At 34.5% G+C, this 22,495-nt stretch overlaps 1 protein-coding gene across 24 annotated transcripts in view; it reads right to left on the bottom strand.

The window, feature by feature from the left end:
- LOC126925727 (plasma membrane calcium-transporting ATPase 3) overlaps positions 1–22,495 on the bottom strand; it is an 88,971-nt gene that overhangs the window by 55,856 nt on the left and 10,620 nt on the right. For 2 of the 24 annotated variants that reach the window (XM_050741587.1, XM_050741585.1), the window contains exon 1: positions 1,760–2,311. The exons of 20 other annotated variants lie outside the window; for them this stretch is intronic. The gene's annotated coding sequence lies outside the window, so the exon portion shown is untranslated. Of the gene's footprint in view, positions 1–1,598; positions 1,657–1,759; positions 2,312–19,505; positions 19,735–22,495 lie in introns of those variants that run through there. 2 more of the 24 variants (XM_050741588.1, XM_050741576.1) reach the window with 2 other exon arrangements.

Here is a 22,495-nt window from a genome sequence, read left to right on the forward strand (position 1 = left end):
GTAACCTTCCATTTTAAGAAAAGTCTCTAGTGGCCCCTTTTTTCAGTCTACGATTCGCCTCAAAAAATAAATTGGGCACTAAAACAGTACGCTGTTTAATTACAGTAAAAACGAAGTAGATATCTTCATTAGTTTCTAAGGAAACAGATTGTAGCACTTTATCCGGACCACCCTGTATACTGTTATAAAACATCTAAAGTACTTTCTACGACATTTAGTATATGAAATAATTTTCTACTTCAGTTCCATTTTTCAAAAATTGTATTCATAAAAGTATGAATTCGCATAAATATCCGCAGTCTAGTAATGAGAATCGACCATAATTGTCACCATGTATTCATTAAATAAACTTAGATAAAAAATGAATCTAATGGTCAGATTCAAGCTCTGTAGCGTAGAAATAGAGTGGGATGACCTTAGCCGGTGCGAAGAGTGACAATTAACCCGCGGAACAGGCGAGATTTACAGCGCAGAAAGATTTGCATGCATTTGTGCATTCGTATGCAATTACCCGTATGGAGCGCGCGCGCTGTCGAGTACCATACAAACCATTCAATGTTTCATATCTCATTACTCGCGCTTTTCTGACTGATGAGCCATGTAGAATATAAAAAAACCAGAGAAAGACATCAGTCTACGTTTCATTAAACTTTGCAGAATTCTCCACCATCTCTCAACTTTGTATTAGTTTACAGAATTTTAACCGAATCAATGCAGCGACGAGGTTATTAAATATTATCGACATCGGTACAATCGATTTTCGATGGTTGCACCGACTCAATTATTAACGAAATCCTGTTGGTTCTATCTTTTCGAATTTTCATTAATATATAGGGCATTAATCTTAAATTCATCATTACTGTATCTTAAAGACGTGTTGTATAAATAAATTGCGCGTTATATAAAACATTTTGAATATGTTGGTCATACACATATATGTCACGATTGTGGTGGTCAAATTTGAAATCAATCTGACGATGCATATACATAGAAGTCACAAGACATTTATTGCAAACATATATTTAGTAAGAAATTAGCATACAGCATGAACAATTTTAGCCCTCGACTGATATCGCTGAATCATATTTCATTGCTAACAATTTACAATATATTTAACTTTAATTTGTATCGTATATTTTACAGAATAAAATGTCCCTGTCACGTAAAATACAAAATATAAATTGATATAAAATTCTCTAAAATAAAATAATTTTATTCTAAATTACTCGGAATAATTGCTGACACAACAATTCCAATTAACGTTTAAATATATTCTATAATAAGTAAATTGTACATATTTATGCAAATTCATATTTTTATAAAGACAAACAGATGAACAGAATCTTAGCAGAAATTTAGAACCTACTGAATATTGTAACAGGTGTAGGACGTTTATGTATATTCGCATATTATACGTGCTATGTGCATTTTTACATTTATAATTATCCCATAAATGCATAAAAATTCGCAGTCTATTAAAAATGCTGAATATTGGAGACTCATTAATACCATGGATTAAACTGTTTAAATACTTCCGCTTATATCATTATACGTCTTGTAGCACTTATGTACATTTTTAGATTTATTTCAAACGTTACCAATATAACAGTAACAGACGAGTCTCACTCTTGCGCTAGTGAAAATTCAAAACGTTCCCTATAACACAAGAAATATATATTTATAAAAGCTCTACAAGTATGCTACAAGTATTTCATTAAACTTTTGGAATTCCGGCTATTATATCAGAAAGCGTACTTACGAAGAAAGCCGAGCGCATATCTTCGACACTGACAACGAACTGCACAGACATACGCACACGTTCACACTGGACCGAATATTTATAAACCCAAGGCCGGTAGGACGAGACACACGAGGGTCAACGAGCAACTTCTATAGAGGATTGTCTTCCGCGAGAAGCACGGTTCGCGTTTATAATTCCGCCGGGTGAACGAATTCGCGAAACGCGACTATGAAAGAAAAAAAATTTACAGACGGCCAGTTGGTTGTGCGCGCCACTCAATGGCGACACTAGCACCACACAGTGCTGTGGTGGGGAGAAAGAGAAGTAGTGGAGGCAGTAACTAAAAGTAGAGAGGTGATGATGACCTTCTCGCAGCCAGCCGCCGATAATTAGCCTGACAGATTTTAAGATATTGGGGCCTAGACCGATGTAAACCGGCAGGATTGATAACGTGTCGAAGTAAAGTATCGTGTAAACGTTTCATGACGCTAATGTGCTTCACGCCGTCGTATAATGACGTCAATCGAATCGACGAGGGGCGGCGCGACGGCGGCAGGCGAAAGCAACAGGAACACACACACACACACACACACCGGCTATACAGTGAGAGACAAAAGTATTAAATAGTACAGTTGGAATGTAAAAATAAAAAAATATTTCTTATATTATTAAACAGAATCGAATATATGTCTGTTTCATTACATTCAGATAATTACAGTAATAAATATACAGGAACAAACTGTTAATTAATTTATTTGATTATTGAGATAGAAGTATTTATACAGTACAAGAGATAATTCAAATACAGACTAGAGTCTAAATATGAGCTAGTTGACTTTCTAAACATGAACTTTTACTTTTATTTTAAATATATGATTTGAAAGAGACATTACTTTTGTTCAGTTTTCTTTAACTCTATATCATAAAGCAAATACGTTTTAGACATATATACTGTGTCATCTTAAAAATCTTGAACAAATTTAGCAATAAATCCTGAAGTAGAAATGCTACAGCATATTTAGACTACTTCCTCTACTAGTAATTAATATTCGCATTATTAAAGTAATAAGTTTTTAGCGAAATCCGAAGTTTCATATTTTTCAAATCTTTCAGAGTATTTTATTGTATTTGCGAATTCATCTTTGCTCGTATACATTTATTACTGCAACTGTTTCTGTACAATATATAATTACACACATTTAAGTATATTTAATAACAGAGAAAATATTTTTCTTTTTATTCCCATATTATTCCCAATTGTATGAATATTTTTGTCTGCCATTTTATGTGAACGTAAACATACGAGGTGAAAGAGGCGAGGGGTGTGAGACCGATTAAACATGTACAGAGCGTCTGACATAAGAGAGTTTAGCTCGAATTTCGTACTTTCGTGGAAAATCGTCGCAGTGCTGCTGTCGGCGCGTTATATGGAGAAAAAGTTAGGCGAATACCGCGTGACTTGAATGAATTTATTGATCTGATCTCCTCGGACCGACCTCTGTCACGTGACTCCCATTGCGATACGGAATAAATGACCGACATATTTTTTGGTAAACGCAGGGTGTTCCAGTAACCGTAATACGGTCGACAAAGAGGCGATTTTACGTGAAAAAAAGGTCGATAACGTAGAATGAAACTTTTCATATGACGACACGTTTCCGAAAGAACCGAGTTTTGAAAATTTGTCAAATATACTGAGAGTATCAGATAAGCGAATTTCATTTTTAATCAGATTTCCTATTTTACGGTAGGGTTAGGTTCTACGAAGAATCGATTTCTTGCAATTCTTATTATCATTACCAGTTATTAGACAGTACAAGCAACCTGTAGTTATATAAGTAAATGAAAGGAATATCAAATATACGACCTTTACTTTTAGGTTAGAATTTGGTTCCGTTATTTTACAATGCAGCTAAGAAGATATAATGTAGGATTTGAATATCGCGTCAGTGGACTGATTGTATGTAAAAAATTGAACGTTCAACATGATATATTACCATGAGTTATATAGGGTAATGTAACTATGACAGTATAGTGATATATCTTATACGGAATGTTGGGCTTTCTGTTGCTAAAATGGCACGATCAGGTGATGACCCAATTATTTTGAGCAACGTAGCGCTTGAACTGGGTATCACAAAGGGAGAGCAACGTCCGAGATAGTGTTCAGAATTACGTCAATGTAGATGGAAATAAAGTAATCAACCGTTAGATAAAAAGAGTCGTACAAATCTTTTTATTATAGTACCGATTTCCACAAAAATGTCTATGTCGCGGAACTTCATTTACAATAAACGCTCGGCTATGTGAAAAATCACTTTCCTGTTGTCTCGAATCACGTTCGCCAACAGAATAAATAGTAAGAATTGATTGATCTAATTGATATGTTCTCGACAAGAGAGATATCATAGCATTTTTTAAAGACAAGCTTCGATAAATCTCTCATTAAAATTGTTGTATGTGAATGATCGTTAAACATTTTTCGATATAAATATAAAATAATAATAATTAAACCGCGGATTTTTATGACGCATTAAAGAATGCAAAATTGCACAGAATGCGCATCATATGAAAAATGATATATATAGAAGAGCAATATACATGTAAAGCACCATGGAGAAGTAATATTATATAAATAAAAAAAATCTGTGATATAATATAAATATAGTATAAAACAATATAAAATTTACAAATATGTATAAAATAATGGATTTGTATGAAAATCTAGTGATCAATTACAATAAGTCTGTTACTGACCAGTGTTTGCGAATCGACAAGAAAAAAAAGAATTGAAAGAGCAGATCCCTTGCTATACCGACAGTAGTAAAATGACAATTCGCGGAATCCACCGTTAAATGGCAGCAATTTCAACTTGGTCCCTCCCACTAAATCGGGATCTGCCTTCGGTAAAACGATACAGACAATCCTACGCGAGACATACCAAAATTTACGAACCTTCAGTGATTTGATTCGATACTGGCGCCTCACGGAGAAAATAAAAAACACATAGAAGCACACAGTGCCCCGGTACATATACATACACGTGTGCAGAGATCGTGATTCACTACGGAACAACAATAACACGACAGATTCTTTGTAACGAGCGTCATAATTGGAAAGAGATCTTCATGCAACATGAACACAGCGACATTGTGATGTTACATTACTAATCAGTATTCGTCACGCTAAACGCAACGCCTTCGTGGAAACGGTGAACGAAGGCATGCTCGTGACCGAGCATTATATATAGACTCCGCACGACCGCTATTATGCCTTCACTATTCCTCCACTGCGTTTATTTATGTGGATGTTTTACACATACACAGCTGTGAAGTAATAGGTTATGCACTAGTTGAACCGTCTGTGAACAAAAAATTAGTAGACGAAATTCTTCGCGAGATTCGGATAAAAATGTGTAGGGTAACATTTTCTTTTACAGAATATTTCTTTTATCGAGAGAATAAACATCGAAACTAACCTCGTATACTTTCTATTATTCTTCATTTCTGACTCTCTTTTTTTATATATACAATATTACTTTCTTCTTTTTACGTATAATTTTAATACACTAATTTAATTTTGCACATAATCGAAAGTAAGCATTCGAGTACACAGTCTCACGAAAGTACACAGACTACGATATAATTTTACCAATATAATCTTTAAACTTTACCAATACAATCATTACAGTCATGTTTCATTGTAGCGATAATAAAATTTCGAAGTGTATTATGTAACACATATGTGCAGTATGTACATAACAGTTTCCTAGAGTGACTAAATAAATACCAGATAAATAAAATAAATCAGTAACTACTATGCTTATCAATAACTAAACATATTGGAAAAGAAACGAAAGAGAATTTACTTCACTTAAATAGATTAAACTAAACTAGTATTCTTACCAGTTAGTAGTTCAAGTAACTAAATAAATTGAAAAGAAAAGAAAATTGAAATTTATTCTTTATTTAAATTGACTAAACTGAAGTGGTAACTAATATCATTAAGTTAGTAATTCCAGTAATTAAATACATAAATTGAAAAAGAAAGGAAGATTAAAATTTCTCCCTCGCTTTCTCATTAATCATAATTCAACGACCGACTGACTAATTGTTTCGATCTCATTAATGTACATTATTAATGGAAAATCCGTTGGTCGACGAGATGGTTGCTACTCCCACCACGCGTCATTTAAGTGCACAGCAAATATTGACTCGCGCTGTGGAGATAAGGGAGGAACATATTTGGAGAACGTTGAAAGGAGCTGAAGCTAAAGAGAGAGACGGATATATGTCAGTAGAAGGGACATGCGCTTTAAAGGAATACCAACGAACAATCGACATTTACGATTTTCAATGTACATACACCGTGTACAGTGTTAGCATGAGTCGCGCGCCACTGAATGCGTAACCGAAAAGAATTCCTATCGCAGAATCTAACAGGCTTGGCTAGGCACTATCGTCATTGTTTTTACACGTAGGCGTAGACAGATGCATATTCAATGTTTGAAACAACCGTTCTATATCGAGTTACAAATTGCTTAAACATCGCGTTAAAATGTTAATAATTTTCCAATAATTTTTATCTTTTTTTTAGAAATATTCGGCGATCAGAATCTAAAAATAACACATACGTATATATATTTGAGTCAAGCAAACTTCATAAATCTAAAGTAATCCTAACCTACCTTAATCTGATCTAAACTAAAGATTTAATATTGAATTAGAGGAGTTTGATAAATCTAAACCAAATTAGTCTTAACTTAATCTAACCAAAATCTGAATTAAAGATCAATAGCACTGGACGAGTAGAGGGAAAAATATGAATCTGGAATCTAAGAAGACTAAACTAAAATTGGAAAAGATCTATTCACAAATCTAAACCAAACCTATTCTAACAGAAATTGAATATAACACTATAACCTAACCTTATCTACAAACTCGATGCTGTGATTTATCACTTAGTAAATTTATCCAACGCACGTGTAAATAGAAGTTCAAAATTGAAACTAGTATCTTTAAATTATATTCCCACTATCAGAAAATACATATAGAGTATCTACGAAAACATTTTTTGAAACATTCAACAGAATGGATTCAAATTTGAAAGATGTGTTCTTGCATATTATTCAAAAAAATGAAGCAAGGATTGGTTATTTTGCTGGTCCGAGGGTATCCCGAGCGGCAATAAACACGTTAGTCCGTTAGTGCAACACAACTACCGAACGAGTTCGCTCGCGTGTATTCAGGCATTTTAATCAAATTATTCCGCTCTGACGTTCCCTCGATCCTATTTCAAAGAAACGATCGGAAGTCCGGTATCTATGGCAGGAAAGTTTATCGCTTCGCATCCCTTCGCTCCGCTGTAGTTCTGTGAACGATATCCAGGACCAGCCGACGATCCCGCCCTCTCCTCTAACCTTCCTCGGCTGCTAGCCTAATCTACACGTCGTACGATGTAATTTCGATCTGCAGGAATATCTAACAGTTGTTCAAAAGGAATAACTGGAAGCCTGGAATCTGTGACACAGAACTGTGCCTTACCTATGCCTGTCGACACAAGCTCGATACACGACATAGGAGGAAACCGAAGTTCCACGATTTCGTACGAAATCTCACGAAAATCCTACCACCAAAATAGCGTTACGCGTTTAAGGAGAATGTCCTGATCCTTTTGGATCTTTAGACGCATGTATTTAAATCAGAAAAAATGGAATACATTATATTAATTAAATTATATAGGATGGTTACAAAGTTCTAGTTTTACTTTACAATGGCGGACAAAAGAAAGTTTATAAAGTAACAAAAATATAAAAGATATCATAATTTTATAAAATAAATTTATATTTAATAAGAGTAACGAATAAATACAACATATATCACAGAATAGATGATTGTGATCAACGTAATGACAAATTTCTAATACAAAAGTTACTAAATTTCGCAATGTATTAATTCTACGCTTTCTTTTATTTGTCATTATTAAATAATACTTAAGTGTACTTCCTAAGCAATAGTAATAATTAATAATAACGTAACAAATAAGTAATAATATGTATGCATTAGAATAAGTCGAATTTTGTTCTATCCTTGTTACATATGATGTAATCATATGTTGAAATTATCATTCTTTTTATGAAAGCATATTACTAGAAATATTCTGACGAAATGCTGAAAGGCAATGCAAAGTATTCAACAATTTCTTTAGATTAGGCGGGATGTTTATTTTTATCCAATCGCCCGAATCGTTTGAATCGTCGCCCACATTCATCCACACCCAAAATCGGTCCTGCTTATGATCGTGGGCAGAAAAACATCCTCCGCGCGGTAAATTGTTGCGAAATTAACAATTCATGGCCCGATACGTGCCTCATAGTTATTTAATTATTGGGAAAACAAACGTTCCTTGACATCACTCGGGCGTAAATAAAATTCCGATACCTGTTCGAATATCCCCTCTTTAAATTAGAACATTTCTCAATGATTCAAAAAGATCGTTCCAAAATATCCACTTCGAAATTTCGAATCTCAAATTAACCATTGCGATTTCACGAATTTTTAATATCCTCAGATTATATTCATTTTTTTATACGTTCAAATATCTGCTCGTTCGAACCTCGAATGAATCCCAAATTCTTAACCTAAAGTATTTTCTGAGCACGACATTCGTTAACACTTTATTATACTTAATATAATGAATTCAATTACTTTAGATTTTTTTATTTAAAACCACGTTTAGAATTATCAATACATACTTGAATATCTGCTTTTTTGATTCTGTGAGGAACCATTCCTAACCTAAAAATTTCTGCGCCATTCGATAACAGTTTATAATCATATAATCAGTTCTTTAGATAGTTGACTTATGATTATGTCCAGAATTATCAAGGAAATTAACTATAGTTTATCGACTATCGTTCGAATTTTCAGCGAACTTTCGACGAGTTAATATTGACCCGTAGCGATAACCAATAGTGATTCATTTGTAGGACAAAGTGACACACTGTAAATGCAAATAAAGTGAATATCTACCTGTTATGTGCAAAAACACGAACCTGAAAACATCGACCAGCCAGGATATCTCGTATTCCTGAATCGTGACGCACACAGTGTTATTACGTCACGAATCTTGGGATCGATACGTAGCTCGTATTATCATCTACGACAAAAAGCCGGACTTTCGAGTTTGGCTGAATTCAACCATAGTCTATCTCGGTTTTCATGACAAGAAATCTAACGAGATAATCATGAACACATTTCTTACGGGATTATCTTCTGAATATCGTTCTATGTAACTTTCCTAGCAATATTTTCTATTAAAATATTATTTCTTATATTTTCTTATTTCTCTATAAAAGTATCTCGATTTAATAATTTTTTTTAGGATAATACAATGATAATAGCATATACAAATTTCTAATGATATGCACTTTATATCAAGGCTATTTTTATTGAAGTGTACTTCTTAACCTATAAATAATGAAACAGGTCTTAGTGGATTCAGTATAGTATATACTAATTGTATAGTAGGATTTTATAACATATAGATTAATATTAATATACTACAGTCACTCACTTCAAAAGGGCATTTTTATTTAGACGCAATGAAGTAATAAAACAGCTCCTAATTGGGTTAGCATAGTATACTTTGCAGCGAAATTCTATAACATTTTATTTTAACAAATATATCCATTTCATAGGATGAAAACTTCTGTTAATGACCGTATATGAAATATGCGTACACTATTGTGATAGAATTATGTGAATAACAAGAATACTTCGGTGAATAGGAATTATCCCTAAGATTTTCAATACACCACTAAGGAAACCTTCCCTTCATTGAGGAAAAGAATCATTTCCCAAGCCAGTCATTTCAATATCGATCATTTTGTAACCTAACAAAATGAACGTTCTCTCTTTGTTCAAATATTAGAAGGTAGTGCTTGATACGAGGCATATGGGAATAATAACAATGGAAGCACGTCTGACGACGACAATTAATTGTTAATTGTCCTGTATCCACGTTTGTTGTAACCCAGTTAAGCAATCCAGGGTTAACAAGAATCTCCTGCGTCACCACGCTAATGGATAATATTAATTCAATATCGTACTCGATGGAACACATCCTATTGAAGCCATCCATATAGCCCATCCACCTTCTCTCTATCTCTTTCCTTCTCTTGTCCGCTATATTCCGTGTATAAATACTCAGAGGCGTCAAGTGTACCGGACATCGCGCAGCGAAAGTGTTACAACGAACGTAACAATCGTGACACCATTATGCACGATTTAATGCGCCGGTTAAGATTAGAACCAGAAAGCTAAATAAACCGTTAAACTGCCAATAAGGTTAATTCACATCAGACGTCAATGAACAGGAAATTAAAAGCGTCCGACACGCGGGCCCTCTATTCAATCACCCGGCGACACTTCTTTGTCCTTTTTCAGATCATGCAGAAATACGCATCGATCTAAGGATAAAGAAGGACTGCCACGGTCCAGGAACCTCTCTTTTGATCATGTGAGATGTCACTGCGGCTCGACGGACAGGTCCTGGATCAGTTATGCTTCGTAACTATGCTAGGGATATGTTAGACTATTCTGATACGTCAGAACCATGACAGAGGCCACGACTGTTATAATCCAAATGAAAAAAATATTATATAAGAAATCATATCTTATTTTAATGTTTAACTCTTGATTGATATCATTGGGTCACGAGAGAGCATAATAATTTAGGGCCAGATTACTTCGTTTTGAAATCTTTAAATTAATTTTATTGCTAGCATAAGGAACGTAAAATACAAAATAAAATTAAATAACCCTAAATATTAATAATTTACATTAAGAAATATAGGCTATAGAATTTGCGACATTATGCTTCTAAAGTAATTATCAGCAACTTTGAAGTTAAAAAAGTAATTTAAAAGACAAGGTTACTTTAAAAATATACACTGGAACATCAATCGCTTTTTTAAGAGTAACCGATAGATAATACTGATATCGATATAGAATTGCAGAGATTCGATAAGAGGGGATTTCTTGGAAAAGAGCGCTCTCCAACGAGAAATCGAGCCGATGTGACGTAAATTGGTGCTGTTATTCGAGGTATCGTGATCTAACAAAATTTCTGATAACCTATACGTTATCTAAATACACAATAAAAGAATTTCCTATCGTAATTAATTGTTTCCAGAAGTTAACGTCATATATTATATTAAGTAGGTAAAGTTTAGCAAGAATTTCCTGGAAGCAGAAATTCATTTGCAAGAAAGGATTTTCGGGAGTCTAGAGAATATCAGAAATTCCCTGGTAATATTTATTGCGTCTGCTCTAGTTACAATATTCCTGTAGGACATAATTTATTGTCATCTTGTAAGTTTAGTACAATATTCACTAGAAACTGATATGCAATTTGCAGTGTATTAAACAAACGAAAAAAAATTCTTTTCTCTTTTTCCCCTAGTTATTTTTTTAGTCACAGTTCTCTGGCTGCCTTAACTCAGCTTGAGAGACATTCTTTGGGAATCGATCTACAGACAAACAATACAGAAGTCCCGTGAATCTTCCTGCGCCACGATGTTACACTTCATTTTCTAAGCGAGTGTAGAAGCATGCGCGACCGTAGCCGGTCTATATGACACTAACATATCACTACACGAATGCAATAAATAATTTGACACGCCTTGGACCTGCAATTACTCCGGACTATCGGATATTGTATCCTAAAATACCCCGTTGGTAATGAATATTGAATTCGCATGGATTTCTTTTTTCGACGAGTCTCTACACAGCTGTGTATCGAAAAATCGGTCACAACTGCGACGACTTAACCTCACCCGTACACTAACTTCTATCATTTCTTTAACAACTTTCTATATTCTTGTAAAAATATTGCAAAATTACTTCAAGATTCCTATTTTTGGACATTTATATTTTCGTAATAGAAAATTCTAAGAAATTTTAATATTTAAGTTTCCAATTCTTATTTATATGCTTTCATAACGTTTTGTAATAAATGAATGATATTAAATAAAAATTTTGCGTTCATTCATGTTGTACATTTTGGCTTGAGATATTTTTCAAAAAAATATAAAAATAAGTATCTAGATACCTGATTTTCTTTTAAGTACGATAATTCGACTTTCAAATTAGTAACCTAAAATTTCTAATCAACTAAAAATATCTGAAGTTTCAAATTAATAAATTGTAATAAAACAAATGTACATACAATACATAACCTCTATTTGTCATTGTGATATAGAATCTTAAGTTAACTACGTCACAACTCAACTCTCTAAGGTTAGTGGACAATTTCAAAATGGCGTAAAAGTGCGAAATTTTAGGACAGAAATACGCTCTTGTCGGAACAAAAAAAGTTGTTGAATACCACTTGTGCTCTCTGTCGAGAGCAGATAAACGTTATACGCTACTGGATTATGCGGTATTGATCGGTATCGAAGCCCTTAGTAATAATAAGCGGCGTCCTTGATTTCGCTTTGTTAGACTTCCATAGAATAGGTTATGTACGAATCCGGATGCGATAGTGGAGCCACAGAAACGTGGAAGACAAGATGGTTCTTGTCCTCCTTATGTTTGTATCACTGATATGTAAGTCTTCGATAGTTTATATCTTTAAAATTATCTAATGTTTGCATCTACACTACCGTGCGTAAGTATTCGGACATTTTCGAATAATTGACAATATATAAAATATACCTCAGATAAAGCTCTTCAATATAATTTTCGTCTCTAATCTCATCTCAGACACCAACATATATAGAGCGTACATATTAATTAAAATATTTGATATTAATTAGTATAAATAAAAAAGCAATAACTGGAGGTGAATTAAAATGGTTTCTATGAGAACGCTTAGATAAGTGACTTAGTGTAATCGTTCAATGTTGAGATCTTAGAATAATTGAAATATGTTCCCAACCGCATTCTAAAAGTTATATAGATTTTATGAAATTAGATATGAACATGGAACCTGATTGATACAGGTATATTCTTCGTTTCACCTTCAATTTAGCAGAACACTTGATCCCACTTACGATAAGAAATAAAAAATTAATGATAGAAAAACATTTTTTTATCATAATGTTGAAAATGTAATAAAAATCTCAATTGGATTGCACCAAGATTATAAGTAAAACATATAATCCATATCTTTCATTCTACTTTTACGTAAAATTACTCCATTGCCCATTGTATCATGATTACTAGGGCTATACAATAAATTCTATTAAAGTAGGTGCAATTAGGCGTGTTCGATAAAACGTTAAAACGATAGCTTTTTGTTTGAATGGAGTCGATGCTCCGTCGGTAAACAGGGTGAACTTTTCGTCATCCTCTCTTTAAGTGATCCATGGAACAAAGGAACTCGAGAAACGCCGGGTTTACGTTACTCACAGCACCGTGTGAAAAGATAGATAGATAAATAGATAGATAAAGAGAAAGAGAGAGAGAGAGAGAGAGAGAGAGAGAGAGAGAGAGAGAGAGAGAGAGAGAGAAACAACAAGCTCTAAAGTGCAATTTCCAATACATCTCGAGGCCTCTTCGGGCTGCACTAGTGTCCTTAACGCGTGCACATAGTTGATAGGGATCGATAGCTGAAATTATTTTTGTGCTGTCTTTCACGACCCATTTTTCAACGACATTGTGTGTTCTAGTCGGTTATTCCACGAATCTGTGCCTCATGCAATCCCATGATTTTTAATCAAGCCTTGTGACTACGTAGTTACATTTTCATATAAGGGGTTAGCCTTCTATAACCAGAAATGTTTTAATGAGTTTAAAAAACATATGTAAACTGAAACCAACAAATATCGACCTCCATGTATATATATGATCAATGAATTTACAATTTTCGGAGATTATATTATGAAGAAAATGACCTTAAAATAATAAAATAACCATGGGTTACGAATGTAGCTAAAGATGAAATTAGATAGAAGGAAACTGATGTATCAGTATTTAACTTCAAAGCTATGTTACGTTAGACATGTTATGTTACATTAGATATAGAAATGGCAATTTTATAGAGAAACTAATGTGAAAGGTTAAACAGAATTTGAGAGATTTGAACGTTAGAGGACATTGTCAAAGAGATTAGAAAGATTTTAAAAAGTGATTTTAAAAAATTTGAAAAACTAGAACACCGTGGTTTAAATTAAATACTTAAAGTGGAAGTACTTATGAGAAAGCCCTAGTTACCTAGCTTTGATTTTAGCAAATTCCTTTTATAAATTGGTAACATATAGATCTCTATGTAACAATGATATACGTATACTTTAGAAAATGACTAATTTTATTTTTAACTGCGAAATATATTACGTATAACTTAGTTACAGGTTACGATTTGTCCGTATGTTATTTTACAGAAAAATTGACTGAATTGAATTTGAGGTTATATCGAGAAACGAGATAAAATTGAACGATAAGGGAAATTGATAGAATTCTTCTCCCATCTTGGCGTAATCGTTTCAACGAACCGAGGAAACCTTGAAAACATCTGAGTCAGGTAATTACACGGCTTCTTCCGAGTATATTAGAAATTCTGCCCGTCGGCCGATTATAATCACTAACATTTCGCTTATTGATCATTCATTGACATCGCGTTTAAAATACCCTTGCCAATAAGCAAATGAGGGAACGAAGGTCGGCTATATATACGGTGCCCCGTAAAACTGGGTCGCACTATATCACTGAAACAATTATGTCACCGATCCCTACATTTACCTAATGGACTCCCAATCTTGTTTTCAATAAAATTATATCCACTTTATATCTAATAATTTAGATACAATATACAGAAGGTTAATAACTTTTATAAACTAAAATTATCTGAAATTATTACGTAAAATTATATTCATGTTATTTTACCTCATAATTGAAATCATGAATTCGAAAAGGTACTTATTTGCAAAAACATGTGGTTATCTAATAATGTTAAGAATGTGAATATAATGAGGATGTATGTATGTTCACCAAGATTGATAATGAATAAAGGAGCTTAAAGAAGATAAACAAAAAAAGACTGACTTTATTAAAATACTGATAAGTGGATTCAATCTAGAATCAAATATTTTCGTTATTTATTTAGAAGGAGGCCCTAGTAACTATCATATTAAGGTTAGGGACAGCAAGACTTTTTCAAAATATTTATGGATGGATTTGTGCTCTGCTGGAATTTATCGCTTCAACGTGAAATTATATATTTTCGTTATTTATTTAGGAAACCCCCAGTAGCAGTCCTATTGAGGTTAGGGACAGCGTGAAATATGAGTAACACATCTAGATAACAGAATATAATATATAGTATAGTGTAACACCTACTGGTCTGAAACACACATGGGAAAAGGTGGAAGTTTCAGTAGTACGAACCTAGCTATTGCGTGGCAGTAGTTCGTCAAGCGCCTTCGCGCGATTTAAGCGACCGCTATGGCGCGTTTCACAAGCCACTCACGTGCAAGCTCGATTAACTTTTCATCTAGGATACACAGTCAACCTACGACGAACCTAACTGAATATCGGACATTCCTGATCGAATAGTACTAGTTCACATGTAATTACGAAAGTATTCGAATAATGTAGGAACTCAGGAACCTTTTATGAATATACTATGTGTGTTATGGACTATGTAGGAGCCATTTTGAAATTTCATTAGCACTGCAACAAGGCACGAGTATAATTATGTCGGGCAAATCTGAAACCAATCTGAAAATGTACATACACATCGTATGAAATGTTTTTTAAAATGAAATGTACGCATCATAACGTTCGTGTGTAATATGTACATATTAGGTTAGGTTCATAAAACATTTAATCAGAGCAATTTCCACATAATTCAATGCACTTTCTCAACGCTTATTTAGTTTCATTATTCCAGATTTATAAAAATTACCAGTTCTAGATTCTTAGTATGGAACCATTATAGTTCCTTTTAAAATAATTTATGCGTTAAAAGATCATCTAGATGGAACGGAAAAAATCATTAGCCCCCACCCCCTGAAATGCTAAATTTGTTTCCAGAAATTTTCATCTTTCTTTTTTCAAATTGAAATTCATCTAACAAAGACACATGAATATTTTCATTGCTCATTTATACCAAATTTCATCCTTAATGCAAAACTTAGATGACAGAGAATCGCCAAATTGAAACTTCGAAGAATCCACATTTCACATGTGCCAATTTAATGGAAGCTATAAGATATTTAACGTGAAGATATTTATACAATCAATTATCTATTGTATTAATAAATTTCAATATTCCGGTAGAATTATCTGTAGCAGTTATCACGCGTTTAAGATGGTTATTTATGCTGTATAATAATTTTCTACCACATATATATCGAAACTTTTATTTACTCTTTCAGATTTTTCCACATTTAACCAATATGATTCGTATATTAAATTTATATGAAATTCGCAATAAATATTTTGTAACTTTTATAACTATATACACTGCCAAATCGTTTCCAAGTCTGACCAAAGTAATCAATAAAGTCGTATTTTACTGCAGTGTTAATGAAACTTCAAAATGTTGTATATAAAGCGTATTAGATGAATCTTGGAAGGCGAACATAATTGAAAATGAAAAGAAAAAGGATAAGAAGGTTTTTTCAATCGAAGGTGTACACGAACGATAACCAGAACAATGTATTCCAAGAGACCGGATGTCTAAACATTAAACACAGGATTCCGATGATTTACGGCAATCAAGAAACTTGGCAGACGGTCACGTTAAGCGTCTGCGCCGGTGAAGAGTGCCAAAGTACCGACAGACTAGACGTCGAGTCGACGTACATCAATCCTTTTGGCATCGATTGACCAATATTTTTCCATTAATAGCGTTGCCGAATTTTCAGACGACGTTTTTCATTGACCTCTCGATGGGAACCATTCGCGTCGATAAAACAGTAACTTTCCTACTATATCGGGCGAAAACATAACGCAAACAACGTATCAGAAATATTGCTGCTGAAATTAATATCCATGAGATTCTTGAAAAGCAATTTCGAATTAATTAGAAATTAATTATCTTCATGAAGAACAGCTAGCCTTAAGAGTCGATAATTAATTTAACAAAATTAATAACATGTAGGTTAGGTTATGTTTGGAAGAAAATTCAACAACTTGGAATATTTAAAAAATGTAAAGGTAGAAGATAAATATATCGTAAATATTGACGTAAATTCTTACTATTATGAATATAACTGAATATCATAACGAGTTGACTGTAGATTGTTATAAACGTAATTAAACAAACTGAGTCTCAACAGAAATTCGTTTCATCCGCTGAATATCTCAATGAGTACTGTACTTTGGATATTTCATATATTTTTGCGTTTCTGCATTTTTAAATTTCCTACAAATCCGTGATTGGATAAATGAACGTGTATATTATATTATATACTGTAGTTATAAGTTAACACTCGTGTGACGCTAGTGCCGCTTCATATAATGTTAAGAGAAGATTTGTTCATCTAATATTATCATGCTTGAAATATGTTATTGATTATAGTGGTAGAGTGGTGTGATAACCTAAAAATACTAAAGTAGTGGAGCCTTAGCCATTATTAAAGTGTATTATGGTATTAAGCTGGGTTTAAGTATGTGTTGTCTTGGTTACGACTATGTATGTTTTATCTCCTTGCATTATCCAGAAACGCGATTCCCCGATGGCTTGGAGCAACGTATTAGCTTCTGTTCAATTATTTCGAAACATTACGAGTCACGTTATCAAACACTCACGACTTCGTTAGCGAAAAATTTTCATCACGTTCGGCGACGACCTTTTCTCTAATGATCGCTGATCACGAACGCTTCCCGCCACCGTGAATCATCGTATTTGCTATTCTGGATGACTCCGACTTCGCTGTTTGTCTGCTGGAATTTCAAACACACGGCATCTCTGTTTCTATATCTCTTCCTCGATATCATAGATGGAGCATTGTAAATTTTAGATATCATTCGTATCTCTTGATTTCTTAAACTTACGAATCTCAATTTCGAAATAAAAAACTTAAGATAAATTTTATGGGAAACCTAACGTTATTATTGTTATACAATTAAAAATTTTGTAAGATTCCGGAATTACTTGATTTAAATTTCAGATATTTTCAAATTCAACTTTCTAATTTAGAAATGCTAAAAATGCTTTCAACTTTGAATCTCGAAAGTTTATAAAGTCAAATTTGAAAATTGAAATTGCCAGCAAATTCTCAGAAATTAGAAAATTTAAATTGAGCATGTCCAAAGCTCGAAAGTTTAAATGAAAAGAATCCAAGAACGTAAACGACATCGCAAGTTCCATATTTGCAAATGTTTCTATTTTCCCTATTTCCCTAGTTTCTATGTTTTCAAACTGAGACTTTCGAACGTTCAAATTGCGAGCAGCTCCATGTTCTCAGGCTAAATGCGTTGAAAAAAAAAAACGACTAGTTACCCTAGTTCCCCTAGCTTATAATCGAGAGATCTCGAGCGCAAGAATGCCCGGGATGTTTCGCGGAAAATAATTCCCGCGACGTCGTCTTTGACCCATTTGCCGGGGCGCGCGGTGGTGGAGGGGAAGCTTTTACGATGGCAGGGATTTAAAGGCGAGGAAATATGAAAAATAGAAGGTCTCGGTACACGACGATAACTGTCGCTGCCACGCGCAAACTTACGAACAGAAAAGTTTTGGATAAGAGCAAGACTCCTCTGTCGCTGATATATACGCCCACCTCCCTCCCTCTCCCCTACCCCTTCCTTTCTGTACAAAAGTGGCTTACAGCCAAAGCGAGAACGATATTTCATTCCGATGGAATCTCGAAACTTTCGAACCATTTGCCTTGGAAGCCCGAGACACGACTGTATTGTGCGTCTGTACATTAAACAGACAATGTTTCGATTGCCCCATAAACGTCTCCCGCCAACTACAATACCGAAAAATTACTAAAAACCATTTTACAGTTTAAGTTAATGAAACCAGTAAGGTTAGAAAAGAAACAAAGTTGGAGATATACGTGGTTATTCAGTAACTATGTATACTGAGAAATAAGTTGAGATATTTGGGTGAGGTAGACAGGATTATCGTCACTAAAAATTCCCTAGGGGCTCTACGCTATCTCTCTTACAGAATTATTAATCCTTTCACGGTGCTAACCCCGAGCTATATAGTATTGTGAATTTTGTAGTTTAATTATAATGCAATTTTTAATTTTCATCTTTTCTATACGATATAAAAAAAAATCATAAGAACAAAGAAATAATAATGATTATACATAATTGTAAATCATTCATTTCGATCTTTCCATTTCATTATATTGCCAAAAGGATAAAAGTACTCAGTGGGTCTTACATGGGTCACCATGGATCTCCTGATATATATATAATATATATAATATATATATATATATAAGGCAAGTGGCGCGTGTGTCCGCTACTGTAGCAAACACACGTGGCTTAAGTTACACGAGAATAACGTAGAATTCATTTACTGTTCCTAACTTTTTTGGTATATATTTTGAAGAATAACTGAATCAAACTCAAAAAATATTTGTTTCTACGAAGTAAAAAGAAATAGAATTTGACGCTCTCTTAATACAGTAATAAGAAAATGTACTTCTTATTACTAAAAATTAATGAATTTTTTCTCCAAATGATTTCTTGTCCTAGTGACAAGATAAAAATGAAATTGTATGATTACCAAACACGTATGTAAAAAGGAAACCAAGCAATATATCTAGTATAATTGAAATCTGTAAAACTAAAAATACCTTAATTTCGAAGGATAGCTCGAGAGATGCTGCAACCGATGGAAAAGTCACCAGGAAATAACCTCGATCTGATCTCACTCGCGCTACACTTCGGAAAGCCACCAAAAATCGTTTCTTTAGAACGGCTTAATAAACCAGTCACAGTCCGCGCGTACACGTACAGTTTCCAAAAAAGCGTTTCCACGGAAACGAGCCCGCTAGCCTGACGTTAAAATAACCGCGGCGTCCTCTGTTAACAGGAAAACAACGGTATATCCGTCGTCGTTTATAGGCTCGCGGAAGAGAAGAGAAAAAGCATCTCGGAGGTTAGCAACGATGCATATTGGCCAGCGGCAAAGTTTCGCCTCGAAAAAGTTAATCGACGGGCCGCTGATTTATTTCTGGCCGCCGCGCACGCTCGACCAGTTTCACACACGTGTCTAGTTATTTTTAATCCACTATGATGCGTACCAGCCACACGGAATAGACGGAGACGGGCTAGCGTCTGCGGCGCGACGAGGACTACACACATAACAGCACACTTCCTGGTCAAATTTTCGTATATATCACGGGTCGATAAATTGTCGGCACGTGGCAGTCCCGATGTCTCTCCGGCGATTACTATCGAGCACTAGTGGCCAGACACACGAACACGAAACCATCTTTTATCTCGCTACGCTGCACGATTATAGCCTACGGAGAAACGTTATGGAATGACCGGTGACGGTCACGAAGTTACATACCGCGCATGCGTGCCGCGCATACCTATTCGCGATTTCCATTCGAATCACTATACTGCCGCGATTGGATTTTTCTCTAAAATCGATAAATTTTTAGAACGCAATCTGATAATTTAGTAATTTATCACGAAACAACTTCTCTTGATATTAATTATAATATGACCTAAGAAGATAACCCTCCATGCAGATTAGAAATGGTTATATACACAATGTTCTATCTTTCGATACGTAAGTGTAAATTTCCAATGGAACAAAGAAAGCTAAGTCTCATATATATGATATCAGTTACGATAAATGTAAAAAGTTTAACTCTTACTTTAGCTTAAAAGTGGTTGCATATATACAATCCTACTTTTCGATATGTAAGCGTAGAATTTGCAATGGAATAATAAAAGTTGAATCTAGATCGCGATATCTTGTGCGTCCTCCGAGACACGTTTGTTTCGACGAAACCTACATGTTCGTTGGAATCAAATCGAACTACCGTAAGTCATAAAGGGCTGGTGGGTAGGAAAGTTGCAACAGAATCGACAGTAAGTTTCCTCGAGAGAATTGTGCCCGCCTGCAATAAAATCACTGGACGAAAGGAGCCAAGAGTGGGAGAAGTAGCACAACTTATACTACTTGCAAAAAAGAAAAAAAAAAAAAAACATTTTACCGTCTCGTCCTAACCTAAAAAAATTAATTCGTGGAACAATAAAGTAGTCCAAAATTGCAAGCCAATATTCTCTCTGTGAATCACGATTGTGACGCAATATTTTTATGATTTCTTTCAGAAAAAAACGTCGTTCACGAGAAACTATAAGTTTCCCAAAAATCTTTCTTTTCATCTCAATGCAGTACAAATAAAGAATAAAATATTTGAACGAAAAAAAGCTAGGGTTAGTTTTGCTTTCCTCGACGACTACATTCTGTACATTTTCCCCTCGGTTTCCTATCAAGAATCACATTCGATACACACACAACCACTTAATTCTTTCCACATATATATCTCCGTCTCGAATATAGGTCGATAGGTCGATATACTCATGGCTACAACTTAACCTTTCATCGGAAAGACATACGAAACTGTAGTAGACTATCAACCTGCCCGTAAAACAACTTCTTCCCTATTTATCCTATAAATATCCACCCACGCCTTTAATCATCTCGAAAATCTCGAAAAGCGCGGATGATAACCTACATACTCAACCTGCTCAGCCATCGTGTGATCCATACTAAACTTTCTATTCAACCAGCTAATATTTTCCGCACATGTAAAACAAGCGTACCATTGGTGGTACACATGATTTTAGTTAAAAATAACATCAAATTTAATGTGTTAAATAGATCCTTAAATAATGATTAATGGAAACCAGCATTGCTATATCTTTCTGTACCGGAGATTTCGAGTTTAACAAAAATGACTAGATTTTGATTTTAGTAAAAATATCTGTAAGTTGGTATGATGAGCTAATAAGAAATTTTTGGACGATGATTAACCAACAGTGGTCAACATTGTCCTCTTAATACTATTACAGAAAATTTAGATTTCAACAAAAATCACTAGATCTTGATTTCAGTAAAAGTATTTTTGATTAATACAAAAAACAAGTAAATAAGAAATATTTTATTTACATTTGTCTTAAAAATATATCAAACAGCGACATCTACCTAAAATATTTATTCTCAGAGATTTGCCGGCTGATGTCTTAAGACACCTTTTCCCCTCACGGAAGTTTCCCTAGAACCTAAACGTCATTTGCACGAAATTGCTTTCAAAGAAACTCAACCTTTGTTTTCCTTCAAACAACTTCGCTTTTATTACGACCTCCAAATTCTAATTCACAATTCCCTAGATCTTCCATCGTAATAAAGTGGTAATCCTGGCGATACGAAAATCCGTAGTAAACACCGTAAAAAGGTGTTAGAATGGTGCGCGATAAGACCAACCCTGAGCCAACCACCGAACACGACCGTTTTCCCCACGTGCGTAATTAGTTTTGACGGGCTATCGATCGCGGCCGGTTTCGTCAGCGTCGCGAGTAAGTGTCAAAGGTTGAGTACACTTCCTTGCAAGTGAGTCTAGGTCAGCCGTATTGGGTCGATACTATGAAAGCAGGACAAAACGAGGACAGAAAGCTGGCGTGTGCTAGAGAGGGAAAGAGAGAGAGAGAGAGAAAACGAGCCTTCGATGTATTTCAGGACAAAGCGAATCGGGGAGAGCAAAGGCGTGCGCCCGTGGCAACGTGGTGGGGATAGCCAAGGGCTGATACGAGTAGTGGGGGGTTG

This window comes from Bombus affinis, chromosome 16 (genome assembly GCF_024516045.1).
Source record: "Bombus affinis isolate iyBomAffi1 chromosome 16, iyBomAffi1.2, whole genome shotgun sequence".
NCBI lineage: Eukaryota > Metazoa > Arthropoda > Insecta > Hymenoptera > Apidae > Bombus > Bombus affinis.